The sequence below is a fragment of the Mobula hypostoma genome, chromosome 12 (assembly GCF_963921235.1).
Source record: "Mobula hypostoma chromosome 12, sMobHyp1.1, whole genome shotgun sequence".
Taxonomy (NCBI): domain Eukaryota; kingdom Metazoa; phylum Chordata; class Chondrichthyes; order Myliobatiformes; family Myliobatidae; genus Mobula; species Mobula hypostoma.
The window spans coordinates 61,413,807-61,436,290 of record NC_086108.1 but is presented as its reverse complement, the minus strand read 5'-3'; the positions used below and the strand labels follow the sequence as shown (position 1 = coordinate 61,436,290).

Below are 22,484 nucleotides of genomic sequence, written 5' to 3'. Positions count from 1 at the left end.
GCCACCTCTTTCTCCTTAAGAAGCTCTTTAAAGTCTGCTACTCGGTGTTTTGCCTCTTGTCTGGTTATGCTTTTGCGATGCAGTTTTGTATATTTTATATTAATAGGCTATGTTGATGCAAGCTGTTTTCAACCAGAATTGATCAATATCTCATCTTTAAATTAATTAATCAAATAATTTGCAGTAGCTGTCCATTGTGAGGCCTTTATATTTGCTAATGCATTGATGTGTTGTGTCAACGACTCTACAGCTCATGTTCTGTGTTATTATTTATTTATGTATTGATGTATTTATTTTCATTTGCACAATTTTTCTTCTTCTAAAAATTGGTTGTTTGTCAGCATTTTTTTTTACGTAGTTCATTGATTCTATTACATTTCTTTGTTTCCCAGTGAATGCCTGCAAGATTGTATATGTTGTCATATATGTAATGGTAGTCCTTCGGATTCGAAGAAGACACAAACCTGTGCGTGATGAAGTTTTAAGTGGAACAGCCGGTGCACAGGGGTAATCCCACTCTCTCGGCAGAAGAGACCTTGATCCAGTGGCACGGACAACCGTTAGGGCTGGAGACCTCTCCTGCTGCAGTGGATGACCAGGACGTCTAAGTGCCTTGTCATGCTCTCAGCGCTCCACAACGCCTGCTGGGCCTGCCTTCTTGACCGTTGGACCATTAATCGGTCTCCTCCGCTCAATCTGCCAGGTCCAGACTTCACACGCTGGGACAGACAGATCCCCTACCTCACCGAGGGTCAAAGACCGTCGGCTACCCTCACCTGGTTTGGCCTGTCTGCGGAGACGGTTTACTGGGGTGTGGCTGCTACGCGTGTTACAGCTACTTGGAGCCACAGGTGAGAGCTGAGCGCCAGGTGGGGACCAAAGGTGGACGAGTTGCCCTGAAAAGGGCACAGCAGGCCCCCCCCCACCAGAGGTGCTACCCCTCCCTAGACACCCCATACACCCCTCATTGATAATAAGTTTACTTTGAACTTCCAGCTAATGTGTTGACATCATACAGATTCTTCAGCCTTTTCACAAAGTGTAGGAAATTCATAATCATTGAGGTTTTACTACAAACGTAACAACGCTGAATCTTATCCTAATGGTGCAAGTATCTTACTTTGGTCTTTTGTTGTTGACACTGGTTCTAACTAAGTTTAATGAGTCTCACTTTACTAGTTGTGAATCAGAATAAATTTGAGCTTGGGATGGATTTATTATGTTTTAGCCACAGGTATCTTGATGATTCTGACAGTTTATGTTTGATTATTCAGAGTAAGTGAGCATATCAGATATATGCCTCAGGCTAGCAGTCTACTATTACATTGAGTAATTTCCCATCATTTACTATAAGACTGTCTAGTTCTTGCATAACATGAGGCTGGCTCATCCTATCTGTTATTTCCTACTGTCTTTCTGTTTGTAATGACATTTTGGTCTCTTGCCCATAATCTTCCATGTTCTTGTCTTCTAACTTTTGTTATACCATTGAGGTGGCTCTTCAGCCATTTCTTTCGTATGATTTTCAGACAGTCTGTCTCTTTGTACTATTCATAGGAACAAGAAATTCCATGAAAAGCAACTTGAGCTTCACAAATCAACTATATCCTGAATCTTTATCCTTTTGTTGACACTAGCATTAATGTACTGCTTCCATTAGGTTCTCCAACAACACTCAAATGGCCTTGTTGTTATAGCAATCACATAGATTACTGTTTACAAATGAACCTGTTTATATTTTAGTGGAGGCTTTCTGCTGTGACTGTACATCTATATTAGTACACTTTCTCCAAATGCACCATTAGTTATCCTCTATTTCGCATAATCATGATATCAATACTTCTGGTTTTTACACAATTGTTGTGTTAATCTGAAGGTGAACCTATGAACTATTCTTACATAAAAGCATTTAAGTAGATCATGACTGGTCTGTTTCTTAACTCCACTTCTCTGCCTTGATTCCACAACCAATAATACCTCTGCTTCCATTACCTTACAGAGATCTGTGAGTCACAGTTTTCAGTCAAGCAGCCTCCACAGATTTTGCACTCATCTTCATATGAAGTGTTTAATTACTTTGTTTGTTAATTGTCTTGCTTGAACTTCATAGCCCTCAGTTTGTTCTTGCCTATCATAATGTCTCCATTTGTATCATAATTTGTATCATTTGTACCAACCTATCATATCACAATCATAGAGCAAACCAGCATAATCCAGGGCCTTTAGCCAATGAGCCCAGATGTGCCCATCCACTCGCACCAATCTCCCACATTCAGCCCACATCCCTCCAGCCTTCTCCCGTCCATGTAACCTATCTTAAATGATACTACTGTATCTGCCTCAACCACTACCATATACTCACCGCACTCTGTGTAAAAAGTTGTGCCTTAGGTCCCTTTTAAGTCTTTCTCTATTCACCTTAAATCTATGCTATGAGTCTGGTTTTTGACTCCCCTATCCTCGGGAAAAGACTGTTAATTTATCTATGCCTCTCATAATTTTATACGTTTCTATAAAATCGTTGATCATTCTCCTACATTTCAAGAAATAAAGACCTACCCTGGCCAACCCCTTCCCATGACTCAAGGTCTCTGGTTCTAGCAACATAAATTTTCTTCACTATTTACAATGTCTCTCCTATAACATAGTGACCAAAACTGTACTTAGTACTCCAAACGTATGTTCACCAATGACTTACACATTTGCACTATAATGTCCCCAGTCCTATACTCATTGTCCTGGCAGATGAAGCCAGCATGCTAAATGCCTTTTTCACCATCCTGTCAACTGTAGCATCATTTTCAACAAACTACAGTATGTAATTTTGCTCCTCGACCTCTCTGTTCCGTTACACTCCCTAGTCCCTTCCCGTTCATAGTATAAGTCCTACACTAGTCTGACTTTACAAAATATATCACCTCATACTTATCTGTATTGAAATCCATTTGTCACTCCTTGGCCCACTTCCCTAACTGATCAAGGTGACCCTGTAATCTTCAATAACCTTCTTCACTATACCTCCTAATTATGGGTCAGCCTTTGCTATGCCCCTAGCTATTCTGAATTACTAAACTTGCTCTAGCTGGCTACTGCCTTATCGCATGACTTGTTGCTACTCCTTTGAAAATTAAAAAAAATCTACAGATATCAGAATCTTGAAATAAAAACTAAAATGCTGGAAACACTTAGAATGTCAGGCAGCATTCTGTCATGTCAGGAAAAAAGAAATAGAATTAAGAAATTGTCAGATCTGTTCTGAAAAATATGCCATTGACCGGAAACTGTCTTTGCACAAATACTACCTGACCTGATGAGAGTTTCCATCGAATCCTTTGCCCACATCATAAACAACTTAGTTTCTAAACTTGAGAGACTATAAGTCCTGATATCTTTTCTCATAACTTAACATGCTATCATTCTGAGTATTCTGTGCTACTGCCATACCAAGTTCAGTATACTCTCCCTTAAGGAGCAGTACTGAGCTCCAGATGTTATCTGAACAAGGCTTGAGAGAACCCCACCCCTTTATGCCTCAGAGCTCGTGAAATGGAAGTGTTTTTCTGTACTTATCCATAATTTTGTTGCATTAACTGTTGCTGAAATGGGGAGAAATGGTTGGTAAATAGGGATTTTGTCCACAAATCAGAAGTCATGGATATTGTATAATGAAATTCACTTTTCGTTTCAGCAGGGCAGAACATTGGTGGTTACAGTGCACCACCTATCATTATCAGCAATAGAAATGAAGAGCATAATGGAAGGTTGATACCATCAATGTCAGTCTTCCACTCATACCTAAGCTGAAAATAGCTCTCTGCTTCCATCCAACTCAAGGTGGATTGAAGCAGGGACAAGTACTATTAACTTGTCAGAAAAAGTAATAGATTTTCATAGCCTTCTTGAATAAATAGTCCATCAGATAATAAAATATATATTAGCTAGTTAGAATGAAAAATACAAATAAAAAGTATTGAATTAACATGCCGATGTGAATGAGTTGAACTCAATCCACTAACATTTGCCCCAGTGCTACTCTCATGGTCACACTTAATGACAGCCCGTAGATCCTGGTGACAGGGGCCGTTCTGTCAGGTGGTGCAGCCCAAAACCAGTTGTAAGATTTAGCTGGAATATTCTGAGACCCTGCCCCAATACAGATGATCTATTGATGTTTGCTATTGTAAGAAGCTTTTGAATTGCATTTAAATGATTAGAAACATTTTAAAACTATTCAATAAGATTTAGATAATTTTAGGAAGGAAATTTTGGAAAAAAAATTATTTAAAGATACATTTAGGTGATATAAAATAATATACTGTAGATCCTCAGATCCAAATCAGCATTTTTCCTTGCACTCATCTTTCATTCATGGTTAGCAGCCCAATTCAAATGTACTACCTCTATCAGTCTTGAGTGATGTAAAGCTGGGGAGCCAGACGTGAAGTGTCCCTAGTCCATTAGTTCAGTACCTGGTCTGTTCTGTACCTGGACTTGGATACTCAGAATGAGCTGGCCCACAAAGAACTCCCTGCCAGTGTTTCTTCTTCAAACTACTGGCAGAAGAATCCCTCTGAACACAGGCTGTCAGAGGTGTGGTGGCACTGGCCACTTGAATTTCTCATGGTCAGCACCAATTCCTGTTCTAAATAAATGCACAAAAAATAAAACTACAAAAATAATTTACATTTAAAACAGATACATGCAATAAAAACAATTAAAATACAGGAAGTAATGTTAATAAATAATTAACAAAAACAAAAATACTGATCTACTAATTTCTGCTAATCATTTGAAAAGAGATTGCTGTGCTATTAAGAGGCTTCGCAGCCTGAGAGCTGCCCCACCTGACCCTATGTTGAGTCCACCAGAGTAGTACAGCAGCAGTTATTGTTGCTGTTGGCTCAAATCAGCCCTGTTAGAGGAAACTGGGATTTCCAGAAGGACTCTTGCATAAGTCCCTACACAGCTGGTGTAGGGAGAGAATTGAATTAAATGTCTCATTCACTCTAACTATTCTACCAAACAAACAATAATGCGACATTTCCAACACAATGTTTATATTATTGAGAATTAACTTCAGCTCCCTTTTACAATGACTTTTACTTGAAGCCTCTTAACAAGTATGAATTGATGTAACTCCCCAAGCTGAGTATTTCAACTAAAATGGTATAACGAAGGATTTAGCCTTACTCAAGTTTTGCAAACATTCTGTTTGTGATTTCATGATCTGCATTTTAACCAAGTTAGTCTCCATTCAAAATATCTTCCATTTTTTTGTGTGTTATTTTAAAGGTATACATTTAAAGGTATGCAAAGGTTGACTTTTATTTGGTTTCCTCTAGTGAAAGTCTGTCCATATACTTCAGTTCCCTGAGGCCTAAAATTGTACTAATTACATTTCCCTGAACTCTCTCTACTACATCGATACAATTTTCTGAGGTGAAATGACATTCACTGTGCTGTATATCAGAACTTTCCTCGCCATTGATTTTGTATAATGTTAGAATAACTTATTCTGACTTGCAAGTCAATAACTTCTGGATGCAGTCAGTACTTGATTTGTCTTATTGATAACTATTTCACAGTGATTGCATACGATGAGAAATCTTTTCCAAATCCTACTTTTAGTCTCTGCTAGTATATACACAAATTGGATCTTTTTTAATATTATGTATGGTTTAATATAATTTGTAGTCCAGGTTCAGGCTGATGGAACTAGGCAGAATAGTAGTGCAACACAGACTAGATGGGCCAAAGGGCCTGCTTCTGTGTTGTAGTATTCGATGACACTATGTAATTTGGAAGACATCCACCAGATCACTTCAATGCTGTTTGTGACTGCCAGAAGGTGCAAGGAATTAATGTTTTCATTTTAGCTGGTTTTATCACTTACTCTTCAGTAAGTTATTCTTTCTTTAAGCTAGTTTGTGTGAGTGATCCATCCTGTTTCTTCCAGGATGTTGCCCTTTTAATAAAATAACACAAATGGCGGTAAGAATTGGCTAATAGCATCTTCTGTTTGTTGTCCTAACATACTGTACATGTTCAGTCAGTCATTCACTTCCTCAGAGAGATAGCATTGCAATGTAATATGCCACAGTGACTTCCAATGTGCTCTCTTTCAAGGTATCATACAGGGAATAATGGTGTGTATTTTCTTTTGTTCTGCATAACAAGGAGGAAACATTCTGACTGACCACGAGTATCAATCCACATATGTATAGCATTCTCTGACTCTCATGTTCAGTAGTGTGCACAATCACAAATATGGCTTCTCTGGAGAGGATTTATCAGTGAGTTCAAAGAGAGAGTAGATAAGGAGGAAGAAGTCCACTGAGAACTAGATCAGTTGAAATCTGTGAGTTAGAGGTAAACTAAGGAGTGTTTGCAGATGGCGAGTTAAAGGAACAGGATCTCTGCACAGCAAACAGGATTTGACTGCATCAGTGACTCTGGCTTGGATTAATGAATTGTACAGCTTGATTTTATTGAATCGAAGTGAATTATTTCTGTAACTCCAATCGGATCACAGCCAGTACATGCTACGCACAAAGCTATAAGACAGGGAAAATGTCTTTTACAAAACTTTATTTCAAAATTCAGGAGTTCTTGTGAATATTGTGTCTCTAATGCTATGTTATGCTCCTGCAAGTAAATTTTTCATTGTACCTGTGCATACATGTACTTGTGCATATGAACAGGAAGGGTTGAGTTGGGGGCGGGGGAGAGAGAGAGAGAGATTGATGATAGATGGAGGCAAGCAAAGAAAAAGGCATTGGAACATGTTTGTGGGGGGTAGGGGAAGTGAAGGTGGAGACAGCTGTTCAAGTGTGATAAGCAGGAACTCTCTCTCCCCACTCAGTCCCGATGCAAAATTTTAGCCCAAAACATTGCCAATTCATTTCCCATTACAGATGCAACTAGACCCACTGAGTTCCTCTAACAGTTTGTGTGTTGCTGCTGATTCCAGCATCTACAGCCTCTTGTGTCTCCAGAATTGTCAGCAAAGCCAAGTTCAAAACTATCATTGCAACTGTGAAATACAAATCGAAATTCGTAATAAAAGCAACTAGTCCAGGTAGCGATAATTTGAAAACTACTACGTCATCACATAAACACAAGTGGATCAACTTCGAGTTCAAGTTTACTTATCATTCAACCATGCATGAATATAGCCAAATGAAACATGTTCCTGCAGGGCCAAGGAGCAAAACACATTACCAACAGCATAGAGCACACAGCAGATAGCACAAATAGTGTATTTGGTTATAGTTTCAAAAAAAAATAGTCACAGAGAAATAAATATAGCACAAGTCCCTGAGTATCCAACTTATTCTTCAGTGAGTGAACACTGGAGATCAGCACCAAGCAAAGACAAGAGCATAGCACTGGGTGTGCACGGGGGGCCAGCACCGGGGAAGCACTAGAAGACAGTACCAATAGGAGGGACCAGCTCCCAACCAGAACAGATTCCAGTGTGCCATCAATGTACATCATGGTTCATCAATGTGCTGCAGAGGAGGAAGCCTGGTCTCTTCATGAATAACCCCAGACCTACCAGTGCAGTTGACTCTTAAATACTCTTTAAAATGGTTTAGCAGGCCATCAGCTCAAGGGCAGAAAAAGATGGATAATTAATGTTAGCATTGTCAGTGATGTCCACTTTTAAGAAAAATGCAAAGAAGCACACCAATAGTGTTTGCTTACTGGGCAAAACAGTCATGACTTATTTCCTCTCGTAGCCTATCAACTGAATTTTCCTCAAACAATCGAGGTTTTTAGGTTTTGGTTGTTCTTCACTATTTCTTTGAAAATTTCACTTTTAGAGCCTTTAAGATCCTGAAGGTTGTTTACTTGTCAGGAACGTTTGAGTATGGGTCGTGTACAAAGGTTGTGTGTCCCAATCTGTGAGTCCTAGTGTGCTTCATTCCTTCATCTAGTAGCACAATAATAATGAGGTAGCATTTCAAGTTCTTTCCCCAAGTACAGTAAATTCCAATTATTTGGGACACATCATGACAAGTATATTTTGGCCCAATTAAACATCTGCTCCAATTAGTCAAAGTTTCATGGAAATAGTTAAAAAGGTATAAAATAGACAAACAGAGAAATAAATTATGTTTTTAGGGGATATACAGAATAAATTAGAACACTACCAAAAGTACTGCAGTATTATAAAACTATGTATGAGTTCCTATAGTTATCAATGGAGTACTTCATTCAGTGTTTACTTATGTGTTCCTTTGATTGACTTTAAACGGACAAAATCAATGCAGGCCTCAAGTGCAGATAGTGGACTGCCTTCAAAGCATTCTTTTGATGACTGTATCCTCCAAATCTTAATTTAATTTGTAACATTCAAGATTATTGTTGATACCTTCAAATTCTTTGTAGTCCTAACTTGTTGAGGTAGTGAAATTGTTTCACTTCCACACCTAGCAATTTCTGGCATCTTCAAGCCTGAATGCTTGAAACTGCAGTGAGTAGAACGGGTCTGAATTGTTGTACTGTTTAACTATCAGGGACAAAAATCACTGCTTTTTGAACATAAGCATGTCTGAAATGTCGACTGTACTCTTTTTCATAGACGCTGCCTGGCCTCCTGAGCCCCTCCACTATCTTGTGTGTGCTGCTTGGATTTTCAGCATCTACAGATTTCCTCTCGTCTGCTATTTAAAAACGGTTCAGTCCAAGTATGGTGTAGAGTCTAACAGCCACATGACGTGCATGCAATTGACACGTCATGTTAGAAAATGTTGAGCAACAGTCACCTGCCCCAATTAAGCAGCATAGCGTCCCAAATAAACAAAGTGAATTCTGGCTTTTTTCCCAATTTGTTTTTGTTCTTTAATAGTTGTCTTAAATAAGTGGCTGCCCCGAATAACTAACAGTCCAATTAACCGGAATCCACTGTATTTCATTACGATGCAAATTAGTGTTGAATATTGGTTTTTTTAAGCTTTACTGTATCACTAGAGAATTCATCAAAATAAACCTTGGAAGGGAATGAAAAGCTCCCAGAAGGGAAAACAACCACAGAACTGAATTTCAAAGGGTGTAATGTAGCTATTGATCTACACATAATGCAAATAATTATATTAAAATGATGTATCTGTGAAATTAAAATTTCAGCAGCACATACATCAAAGATTTTGCAAAAAAGTACTTTTTAGCTGGGAACCAACAATAATGCTACTTAAACCAAAGTCCATGACAAGCTGCATCATAGCTTTGTGAAGTCAAAAAGTAGAGTTTATCCATAATCTGGAGTGTTTGAATGATAATCATTGTAATGAAATAGTGTTACATCGATGAAAGGAAATGTATGCTGATGTAAACTAAAGTAAGAGCTACCTAAGCACATTGTTTAGTGAAAAACAGCATAATAGAGGTTTTGGTAACAATATCTGGTGTTTGTCTTCCACAGCCATCTGGTTCTCCAGTTGATAATGATTCATCACAGAACAAATTTTCAGACTGTCTTAATTTGTAATTACAAATTATAGCTATGGATTATTTCACAATTTTATTAGAAAAATAGATCTTATATCCTGTTGGAGTTTTATTTCCAATGGAGGAAAAAAATACCTGATTGATTCAAAATGATTTTTATTCTGCCTTAATATATGTATGCTGTTAGATACAACATGTACAAAAATTAAATTTCACCATTAACAATAAAGGTTTTTTGCAAATTAATTCAAGCAAAGTATGCTTTTTATTTTAAATCTTGCTTTATCAAATATTCATTATTGCACAGAACTCAGTTAACTATGAGAATCTGCATAATGATATTCGGTTTCAGAAGGTACTCCGAGACTCAGTGCCATAACATTAATTTGGAGATGTCCCTCTGCTCCACGATAACTGTGTCATCATCAGATGCAATGCCCTAATTTTATAAGTGATGAACAATAGCCCGTGCAATATTTGTTTCGTTGAAGGTGAAACTGTATTCCTCAAGGTGAGGAGTTTTGGGAAACACATTATTTCCCAGTTTAAGGTTCAGTGCCAGCATCAACCAGTCCCGAGTCACGGCATGTGATTAATGCAAGGGAGAGTTATTTCTAAATTGCATCAACTATTTTCGCTACACCAGCTCCAAAGAGGACCCCACTGGAGTCAGACAGTGATCCAGTTCCCATACCAACCATCCTTACTGTAACCCAGATTCCTAATTAAGATGAATTGTGAACATTGCATTGTACATGTGGCATAACCACAACTCTTATAAAGCTCATGATTTTTATTTTCATTTCATTTCCCTGTTTTTGTCAGGAAAATCTTTCTGACATCTATATTAAATATTTTATTAATTTGAATTTTTACTCCCTTCATTTTAGTTTGAAGTAATTTTATACAATTTTTTGCTATCTTCTTCCAGAGAGTGATTTTTTCGTTGTCTCATTTTATTGATGACTAGAACCATTTTCCACATGACTTGGTCCTTTCGTGTTAGGGAATTAAACAGCTCATGCTGAAAATTCTCAGCATGTCAGGCAGCATCAGTGGAGAAGAGAAATAGAGTTTTTTTTCAGGTTTTTGATCTTTTATTAAAATAGTAATCTTTGAAATATTAACTCAGTTTTTCTTTCCAGAGTTACTACCTGACATGAAGTCAAAGTTGTACTGCTGAAACAAGCCCTTCTTGTCTATTCTGACTAAGATGCCTATCTAGGCTAATCACATTTCTTGCATTTGGCCCATTCCTATCAATGCACTTGTCCAAATGCTTTTCATACTTTATGATTGTACTTATCTGTTTACCACTTCACTATACTCAATACTTTGACTAATGAAGGCCAATGTACCAAAAGCTTTCTTTCCAGCCTTATCTACCTGTTGAACTACTTTCAATGGATTATGGATCTGTATTCCCAGATCCCCCTGTTCAGCGCACCCCTCAGTGCCCTACTTCTCACTGTGTAAGACTTACCCTGGTTTGTCCTCCCAGAGCGTAACACCTCACACTTGTTTACATTAAATTCCATCTTTTTTTCCAGCTGGTCTTTGATCCTCTTCCTCACTATCTGCTGCGATGAAATGATTGAGCAGACTCAATGGACCAAAAGCCATATATCTGCTCCTATATCCTAAGATCTCATCCACTACATCCCCAATCTTGGTGTTATCTGCAAATTTGCTAATCTAGTTTAGCACATTACAACTTAGTTACCACATGCAAAGTCATGTTGAGTATCCCTAATCAGTCCCTGTCTATCCAAATACTTTAGATCCTTGAAAGGTCTAGGTAAGGTGGATGTGGAGAGGATGTTTCCTATGGTGGGGGTATCCAGAACTAGAGGGCACTGCCTCAAAATTGATGGGTGACCTTTTAGAATGGAGGTAAGGAAGAATTTTTTTTAATCCAGAGTAGTGAATTTGTGAAAACTCTGCCACAGACTGCAGTGGAGGCCAAGTCTGTGGGTATATTTAAGGCAGAAGTTGGTGGTTTCCTGATTAGTCAGGGCATCAAAGGATATGGCGAGTGTAGAATGGGGTTGAGTGGGATCCGGGATCTGCCATGATGGAAAGGTGGAGCAGAGTCAATGGGCTGAATAGCATAATTCTGCTTCTCTGTTTTATAGTCTTATGGTCTTATCCTGTACCTTAAAAACCTTCTAATAATTTTCCCATTACTAATGACAGGCTCACCAACCTATAATTTCCAGGCTTATTCTTAGAGACTTTCTAAAACAATGGAACAACATCAGCTCTCTTCCAATCCTCTTGCATCTCACCCATGGTTAAGGATGATTTAACCATCTCTGCTAGGGCCCCTAGCAATTTCTGCTACCCACGGGGTCCGAGGTAGCACCTTGTCAGGCCCTGGGAATTTATCCATCCTGATTTGCATCAAGACAGCAAACGCTTCTTCCTCAGTGATCTGTTTAGGGTCCATGAAGTTGATGCCGCTTTGCCTCACTTCTGTACTCTGTCTGTCTCCTGAGTAAATACAGATGCAAAATATACCCCCATCTCTTTCAACTCCATGCATAGTTCACCACTCTGATCTCCCAGAGGACCAATTTTGTCCCTTGCTATCTTTTTATTCTTAATATATCTGTAGAAGCACTTGGGGTTCTCCTTCACCTTGTCAGCTAGAGCAACCTCATGTCTTTTTTTTCAGCCTTCCTGATTCCTTCATAAGTGTCCTCTTGCATTTCTTATACTCCTCAAATACTTGATTTGTTCCCACCTACCTATACTTGCAATGCATCTCCTTCTTCTTCTGAACCAGGACCTCATTATCTCTTGCAAACCAAGTTCCCTACACCTATTATCCTTGCCTTTTATTCTGACAGTAACAGACGAACTCTGTACTCTCAAAATTTCACTTTTGAAGGCCTCCCATTTAGTAACTACATCTTTGCAAGAGAACAACCCTGACCCAATCCACACTTGCCAGATCCTTTTTGATACCATTAAAATTTCTCCAATTTAGAATCTCAGCCCAAGGACCAGACCTATCCTTTCCCATCATTACCTTGAAACTAATGGTATTATTATCAGAAGATGCAAAGTATCCCACTACACAAACTTCTGTCACCTGCCCTGACTCTAATAGCTGATTTAGAATCGCACTGTCTCTAGCTGCGACTTTTATATACTGATTAAGGAAACTTCCCTGAACACATTTGACGAACTCTTTCCCAACCATCCCTTTTACAGGATGGGAGTCCCAGTCAATATGTGGTAAGTTAAAAGAACCCTACTATCATAACCTAATGTTTCATGCAATAGTCTGTGATCTCTCTACAAATTTTCTCCTCTAAATCCTGTGGATTGTAGCATGATCTACAATATAATCCTATTAACATGATTATTCCTTTCTTATTTCTCAGCTCTACCTATAAAGCCTCATTAGACGAGCTCTCCAATCTGTCTTGTCTGAGCACTGCCGTGACATTTTCCCTGACTAGTAATGCTATCCCTCCTCACATCGAAAACAACTGAACCCTGGAACATTAGGCTGCCAGTCCTGCCCCTTCTGCAACCAAGTCCACAAATGGCTACAATGTCCTAATGCCACATGCTGATCCATGCCCTTAGCTCATTAGCCCTTCCTGCAATAATCCTTGCATTGAAATATACGCAAATGAGAACGTAAGTCCCACCATGCTCGACTTTTTGATTCCTGACTTCATCTTTCTCCACAACTACTCCAATGCCTGTTCCGGCACTCGGCTCCCCGTCCCCCTGGAGCTCTAGTTTAAACAGCACCCTCCACCCCTGTGCAGCACTAGCAAACCTTCCTGCTAGGATATTAGTCCCCCTCCAGTTCCGGTGCCAGCCATCCCATTTGTAGAGGTTTCACCTTCCCTGAAAGAGCATTCAATGATCCAAAAATCTGAAGCCCTTCATTCTGCATCAACTCCATAGCTATGTGTTAAGCTGTATGATCTTGTTATTTCTGACTCCATTAGCATGTGGCACAGGTAGCAATCCTGAGACCACAACCATGGATTTGCTGTCCTTTAACTTAGAAACTAATTCCCTGTACTCACTTTCCAGGACCTCGTCACCCATCCTACCTATATTATTGGTACCAATGTGGACCATGACCTCAGGCTGCTCATCCTCCCACTTAAAAATACTGCAGATCCGAGATGTCCCTCTCCCTGGGAGGCAACAAATCATTTGGGAATTTTGTCCTCATCCACAGAACCTCCTTTCTGTTCCCCTAACCACCCAAATCCCCTATCACCACAGCTTATCTCTTCTCCCTTCTTCCCTTCTGAGACACATCCAGACTCCATGCCAGAGACCTGCTCTCTGAGGCTTCTTCCTGGTAAGTCATCACTCCCAACAGTATCCAAAGTGGTAAACAGCACAGGTGTCCTCTGCACTGGATGCCTATTCCCTTTCACTCCCCTGACAGTCACCTCAGTACCTGCCTGCTTCAATCTAGGGGTGCCTACCTCCCTGTAACTCCTATCGATTACCTCCTCATGCTCCCGTAGGAATGAATGTCATTAAACTGCAGATCTAGTTCTTTAACACACTCCAACGTCCATTAAACAGCTTTTGAATACAAACTCTCACCCACATGTGACGTCATTCTGGTGCCCCCACATAAAACCATAAGACATAGGAGCAAAATTAGGCCATTTGGCCCATCGCTCCTGCTCTGCCATTTAATCATGCTTGTTCCAATTTTCCTCAGCCCCAATCTCCTTACTTCTCCCCATAAACCGTCATCAATGTGGGCCTAGGTGAGAGTAAGAGTTCGGCACAGACTAGAAGGGCCGAGATGGCCTGTTTCCATGCTGTAATTGTTATATGGTTATATATATCTCAGACAAGGGACATAGCACCAACTCTGAACTGATTCTCAGGGCACTAGTGATGTACTAACAGGAAAAAAAAACATACTCGAAACTTACTTATATCCTGTGCTTGTGGTTGGACAAGTCTGTTCTTGCCTAAGCCTGTTGAGCCAAAGCCGAACTACTCTAACACTGCCTCAATCACACAATGACCACTCCACTTACACCTCCTTTCTTTTTATTGGCTCAAGTAATGACTCACTCCCAATGACACTTGCTCACGCCTTGCAAGATATCACTCTCTCCAACAAGGCACAGTTTTTCTTTTAATTTTCACTTTGTGGAAATCTTGCCCCAGAGATCTCCTTTATATATTCGCCCTTTCACTTTAAACCCATATCCTCTGATTTTAGATTCCATTAACTTGCAAAAAGGGTATCTTCATCATATTGTCCATCATTATTTTATAAACTATATAAGGTCACGCATCAGCCACCCGTGCTCCTTTGAGAACAATTGCAGCTTATCCAATCTTAACTTGATAGACTCTCTATCCGTAAACATCTGCACACTCTAGCACCAACACACAGTAGCAGCAGTTTGTTCCATCTATGATATGTACAGCACAGTTCACCAAGACTCCCTAGAAAACGCTTTTCAAACCAATAAGACCATAAGATACAGGAGCCAAATTAACCCATTTGGCTCATCGAGTTTGCTCTGCTATTTCATCATGGCTGATCCATTTTCCTCTCAGCCCCAATCTCCTGCCTTCTCTCTGTATCCCTTCGTGCCCTGACCAATCAAGAATCTATCAACCTTAGCCTTAAATATACATAAAGACTTGACATCTGCAGCTGCCTGTGGCAAAAAATTCCACAGATTCACCACTCTCTGGCTAGAGAAATTCTTCCTCATCTCCATTCTAAAGGAACACCCCTCTATTCTGAGGCTGTGTCCTTTAGTCTTAGACTCTCCTGCCATAGGAAACACTCTTTCCACATTCACTCTATCAAGGCCTTTCACCATTCGATAGGTTTCAAGAGGTCACCCCACATTCTTTTGAATTCTGGTGAATACAGGCCCAGAGACATCAAACTCGAAATCATTTTCATGAACCTCCTTTGAACCTTCTCCAGCTTCAGCATATCCTTTCTTAGAAAAGGGGCCCAAAACTGTTCACCAAACCCCAAGTGAGGCCTCACCAGTGTTTTATAAAGTTTCAATATTATATCCTTGCTTTTATATTCTAGTCCTCCTGAAATAAATGCTACCATTGCATTTGCTTTCCTCACCACAGACTCAACCTGCAAATTATATTTAGGGAATGCTGCACCAGGACACCCAAGTCCCTTTGCACCTCAGTTTTTTTTTGCATTTTCTTTCCATTTAGAAAATAGTACACCCTTTCATTTCTTCTACCAAAGTGCATGACCATACACTTCCCAACTCTGTATTCCATCTGCCATTTCTTTTCCCATTCTTGTAATTTGTCTAAGTCCTTCAGTAGCCACTCTACATCCTCAGAACTATCTACCCCTCCACCTATCTTCATATTGTTTGCAAACTTTGCAACAATGCCATTAATACCATCATCCAAATCATTGATACATAACATAAAAAAACTTGTCCCAACACAAACCCTGTGGAACACCACTAGTCACTGGCAGCCAACCAGAAAACACTCCCCTTATCCCCACTCTGCTGCCTGTCAATCAGCTACTGCTTTATCCATGCTCGGATCTTTTCTGTAATACCATGGGCTCATAGCTTGTTAAGCAGCTTCATGTGTGGCACCTTGGAAAAGATCTTCTGAAAATTCAAGTACACAACATCAACCGATTCCCCTTTGTCTATTCTGCTTGTCATTTCTTCAAAGAATTCCAACAGATTAGTTAGGCAAGATTTTCCCTTGATGAAACCATGCTGACTACGGCTTATTTTATAATGAGCCTCCAGGTACCCTAAGCCCCTATCCTTAATAATCGTCTGCAACATCTTCCCAACCACTAAGGTCAAGCTAACTGGTCTATAGTTTTCTTTCTTCTGCCTCTCTCCCTTCATGAAGATCCTTACCAGCTAGTAAGACAAAGGTAGCAAAAACATGAGAACACCACCACCTGAAATTTGCTCCACAAGTCACGCATCATTCTGACTTGGAAAAATATTTCCATTCCTGGCTGGGTTAAAAAGCTGAAACCCTCCCTCACAACATTGTGAGTTTACCCACACCTCGGACTGCAGCAGATCAAGAAGTCATTTCATCATCACCTTCTCATGGGCAATTAGAAGGTTCTTGGACAGGTACACGAAGCAGAAAGGCTTAGAGGGTTATGTGCCAAAAATATAGGCAAATAGGACTAGCTTAGATGGGAATCTTGTTTGCCATGCACCAATGGGACTGAAGTGCCTGTTTCTGTGCTGGTTGACTCTATGACTCTTTGACTCTAATTAGGGATGGGCAAGTAAACACTAGTTCAGCTGAGAAGTCTACATTGCTTGAATGAATAAAACCATGCTCTCCCTTCCAAGCAACATCCTGGTGAGTGTCTTCTGCATTCTTTCAAGCACTACGATATCCTTCGCATAGTCGGATAACTAGAACAGTGCACAAAATTCCAAATGTGGCCCAACCAATGTCTTGAACAGCTGCCATATGGCATACCAACTCTTTTATTCACTACCCATGCCTATGAAGGCAAGCCAGCTAATCATTTTTTCACTACCTTATCCACCTGTGTTGCTTTTACAGGGGACAATGAACTTGCTCTCCAAGGCCCCTTCATGCTGATGCTTTTCATGTCCCTTTGTTTACAGTATATGTCTAACCAGTATTAGATGGCCTAAAATGCACTACCTTACACTTGTCTGGATTAAATTCCATCTGCCACCCCTCTGCACAAGTTCCCAGTTGATCTATGCTCCTCTGTAATGTTATGCATCACCATCTAAATTCTAGAAATCTTCATTTCATCAGCAAAAATTATTATCAGACCACAGACAATCTCATCCAAGTCACTTGTATGTAACAATAAAGGTCCCAGCACCAATCCCTACTGTACCCCAATGGTAACAGGTTACCAGTCAGATAAGAATCCTCCACCACGAAACTCTGCCTGCAATCAGCAAGCCATTTTACCAAAACACCTTGGATCCCATGTGCCATAACTATCTTGACCAACCTACCATGTGGGATCTTGCCACGTGCCTTGCTAAAATCCAAGGCTACTGCGTCTTCTGTCTTGTTTTCATAAATTTACTCAGTGATATCCTCAAAAACTCATTCAGATTTGTGAGACAGAATTTCTTTTGCACAAAAGAGAGAAAAATTACAATCAGAAAATGCTAGGATCTTTGTTTAAAAAAAGAATAGATCCTTCTTCGCAATTTGGTTCTAATTATACTGTCAAAAGCATTTTGTAAATGAATAGAAATGATAGAGCATTGAGTACTTTAAAACTCATAGATCCTCTTCACTTCCATCATGAGTTATTAGCGGCATCTTCTTGAATGTATATACCACTGGTTCTTTTCCTCATGTGGAATATCCTCAGCATTTCTTTGCCATTCTTCCAACTTTCCTTCCAATAGTTGAAGACTCTATTTTAAAGTAATGGTAACATTTACATCCTTTATAACTTGTCTCATCCTTAGACATTGCAGTTCCTCTGCTCTTCCTACTCTGGCAAACTTTGCACCTCCTCTTCTTGTGTTGGTCGCTCATTGGGACTCCATAACATACAATTCTCCCTCTATCCTGTTATCCCTATTTCTTTGTTCCTATTTCTATGCTTTTGATCTTTACCCTGGACTTTCCTAAGTTCCAGTTACTTTCATCTTTTCATACTATTACATTAAAGGTTCCACAGTGTATGTATTAAATTCTGTGTATTATTCTTTCATCTTCTTGCAAACAGGCCATAAAATAATCTAAAAAAAATTAAAATATAATTTTGAAAGGTTCGCTGCTCCATTCAATTTCCTTTGCTCATATGTATGCTTAATTGCCACAGCAGAAATGTCAAGTGTGCTGTATATGCTGATTGACATCATCATAACAAACTCTATGTGTTCTGCGTATGAGCACATCATGGGCACAGAGCACTTCAGTACAAGTATTAGGTGCATTTAGTTATCACATTTCGTCTTCCAGTCCATCACATAGCCTGTTTTGTAGGCACTGCCTGGGAAAATTTCTGGCCCATAATGACTCACAGCTCTCCTGATGCTACCAAACAAAAGGACCCTTTTATCAGAAAGGTTGCACCATTCGTCTGCGGTGAGGTGAGCTGGAAGATAAACATATGCAATATCAATTTGATTAGGAATCAGGCAAAGTGTTAACATTTACAAATCTCACCCGGTTATGATCTGTCTTATTTCCCTAGTTGGGGACCCTGTTTACAATTAAAGAGTTTGGGTCTGTTGGTGAGAGAGACCTATAAGAAGGACCTTGGTGAATGTGAAGATGGCATAGAACAGGCTATTATGCTGGAACATGTCAGTGTTAAGAAAGAGGATGTGCTAGAGCTTTTAAGAAAACCAATATGGTGGGATAAACCCCAGGTTATTACAGGAAATGAAGGGAAGGATTGCTTCATTAATCTCACTATCCACTGGAGTAGTACCAGAAGATTGGAGGGTGGTAAATGTTATTGCTTTGTTCAAGAAAGGTAATAGGGATAATCTTGGGACTCGTAGACCAGAGAGTCTCTCATCAGTGGTGGGCAAACTATTAGAGCGGATTCTTAGAGGCAAGATTTACGAGCATTTGAGTAGCATAGCCTGATTAGGGATAGTCAGCATGGATTTATGAAGGGCAGGTTGTGCCTCACAATCCTGGTGGAATTCTTTGCGGAAGCTTCAGAGAGGGAGCAGAGGAGATTTACTAACTGGATTAGAGAGCATGTCTTATGAGGAAAGATTGAGCGAATTAGGGCTTATCTCTTTCGAGCAAAGGAGGATGAGAGGTGACTTGATATGAAGCATTGATAGAGTAGTTTTTTTTTCCCAGGGCAGCAATGGCTAATATGGGAGTGCATAATTTTAAGGTGATCGGAGCCAAGTATATGGGAGATATCAGAGTAATTTATTTTTCACAGAGAGTGGTGGGCGTATGTAAAGTCCTGCCGAGGGTAGTGGGAGAGACAAGTACACGAGGGACATTTTAAAACTCTTAGATAGTTAAACAGATGATAGAAAAATGAAGGGCTGTGTGGGAGGGAAGGGTGAGATTGACCTTGGAGTAAGTTAAACGATCTGCACAACATTATAGGCCAAAGGGCCTGTACTGTGCTGTACTGTTCTTTGTTCTAGTGGCTTAAATCACCAGAGTTCCTAACACCAGCCCTGCTCACACAAACCCAGCCTTCATATCTCTGCCCAGTCTAATGTAACTCCACCTTGTCAATACATAGAGGCGAGTTGAATGTTTGATTTCCCTGAGAGCTGAATTCAATGAAAGAGAAGCCCAGTGAGCAAGGTTGTCTTGCTCAAATTATTGATTGCAATGTCTAGCTTGATCCACTGATATTTAGTTATGTGTTAGATTTTTACCTTTATAATTTTCCTCTTGTACCAGCTCACTTACAAACATCTGGTGTTCTGAAGCTCACATTCCATACACAGTGTCAGAAAATCAACATCGGCTTTATTATCACTGACATGTGCTGTTGTTGTTTTGAGACAGCTGTACAGATCAAGGCGTAAAATTTGCTATAAGTTACAAAATAAATAAATAGTGTAAAAGATGAAGAGCGAGATAGTATTTATGGACCGTTCAGCAATCTGATGACGGAGGGGTAGAAGCTGTTTCTGAATCATTGAATGTAGGTCTTCAGGCTCCTTCACGATGGTAGTAATGAGAAAAGGGTATGTCCTGAATGATAGATGCGCCGTTCGTGAGATACCGCCTCTTGAAAATGCCCACAATAGTGGAGAGGGTTGTGTCCGTGATGGATCTGGTTGCATCTTCAACCCTCTGCAGCCTCATGTTCATTGGAGCAGGCTGTGATGAAACCAGTCAGAATGTTCACCACAATACATCCGTGGAAATCCACAGGAATCTTTGGTGACATACAAAATGTCCTCAAACTTGTAATGAAGTATAGCTGTTAGCATCCCTTCTTCATGGATCCATCAATGAATTGGGGCCGGAAGAGTTCCTCTGAGATATTGACATCCATGAACTTGAAGCCGCTCACCCTTTCCCAAATGACCTCTCATTGATGACTGGCGTGTGATCTCCAGATGTGTCCTTACTGAAGTGCACGATCAGTTTCTTGCTGTTGATGACGTGGTGTCATTGGCAGATTAATATATGGTGTTGAACTGTGTTTGGCAACACATTGATGACTGTACAGAGTGTAGAGAGCTTAGAGCAGCGGGCTAAGAATATGCTCTTCTGGTGCTTCAGTGTTGATTGCCAGTGAGGAGGAGATGTTATGACTGATCTGCACTGACTGTGTTTTCCTGGCAAGGATTCAGATGCAGAGGGAGGTACAGAGGTCCAGATTGTGAAGTGTTCATTAGCAGGGAGAGGGTTGATTGCATTGAACTGTAATTGATCACCCATTATATGTTTTGCGGTTGTCCAGGTGCTCCAAAGCTAAGTGGAGAGCCAGTGAGATTGCGTCCACTGTAGATCTAATGTGGTAGGAGACAAATTGAAACGGGTCCAGGTTCTTTTTCAGACAGGAGGTAATTCTGGCCATGAGCAACCTCCCAAAGCTCTTTAGTAGATGTGATTGCAACTGGGGAATAGTCACTGAGGCAGCTCATCCTATTCTTTCTGGGCACTGGTATGGTTGATGCCCTTTTTAAGCCGGTGGGAAGCTCAGAATGGAGCAGTGAGAGGTTGAAGATATCCTCAAACTCTCTAGCCAGTCTCTAGCACAGGTCTTCAGTACCCTGTCAAATACACCATTGGGGCCTGATGCCTTTCATCAGTAAGGTTGATACGGTCATAGCTGCATTTGCTAGTTATGTGAAGTTATTGACAACCATAACATCTGCCTATATATTCATATGATTGAATTTGCATGAACTCACTGACAGTACCACGTTACTTATAGATGGCACACATTTCGTGGAGTATCTAAATGGGACAGAGGAGCAGAGAAAAGAAGGACAGACAGACATAGACCACTAGTGCTGAGGTTGGGGGTTTACATGAACCAAAAATATGTAGTTAGACAATAGACAATAGGCATTAGGTGCAGGAGTAGGCCATTCGGCCCTTCGAGCCAGCACCGCTATTCACTGTGATCACGGCTGATCATCGACAATCAGTACCCCGTTCCTACCTTCTCCCCATATCCCTTGATTCCACTATCTTTAAGAGCTCTATCTAATTCTTTCTTGAAAGCATCCAGAGAATTGGCCTCCACTGCCTTCTGAGGCAGAGCATACCACAGATCCACAACTCTCTGGGTGAAAAAGTTTTTCCTCAACTCCGTTCTAAATGGCCTACCCCTTATTCTTAAACTGTGGCCTCTGGTTCTGGACTCCCCCAACATCAGGAACATGTTTCCTGCCTCTAGCGTGTCCAATCCCTTAATAATCCTATATGTTTCAATCAGATCCCCTTTCATCCTTCTAAATTCCAGTGTATACAAGCCCAGTCACTCCAATCTTTCAACATATGACAGTCCCGCCATCCTGCGAATTAACATTGTGAACCTGTGCTGCACTCTCTCAATAGCAAGAATGCCCTTCCTCAAATTTGGAGACCAAAACTGCACACAATACTCCAGGTGTGGTCTCACCAGGGCCCTGTACAACTGCAGAAGGACCTCTTTGCTCCTATACTCAACTCCCCTTGTTATGAAGGCCAACATGCTATTAGCTTTCTTCACTGCCCGCTGTACCTGCATGCTTACTTTCAGTGACTGATGAACAAGGACACCTAGATCTCGTTGTACTTCCCCTTTTCCTAACTTGACACCATTCAGATAGTAATCTGCCTTCCTGTTCTTGCCACCAAAGTGAATAACCTCACATTTATCCATATTAAACTGCATCTGCCATGCATCTGCCCACTCACCCAGCCTGTCCAAGTCACCCAGCATTCTCATAACATCCTCCTCACATTTCACACTGCCACTCAGCTTTGTGTCATCTGCAAATTTGCTGATGTTACTTTTAATCCCTTCATCTAAATCGTTAATGTATATTGTGAATAGCTGCGGTCCCAGCACTGAGCCTTGCGGTACC

At 40.3% G+C, this 22,484-nt stretch overlaps 1 protein-coding gene across 1 annotated transcript in view; it reads left to right on the top strand.

Moving 5' to 3' along the window:
- The window catches only part of dab1a (DAB adaptor protein 1a), a 350,415-nt gene that overhangs the window by 15,744 nt on the left and 312,187 nt on the right, over positions 1-22,484 (top strand). The gene's annotated exons all lie outside the window — the stretch shown is intronic.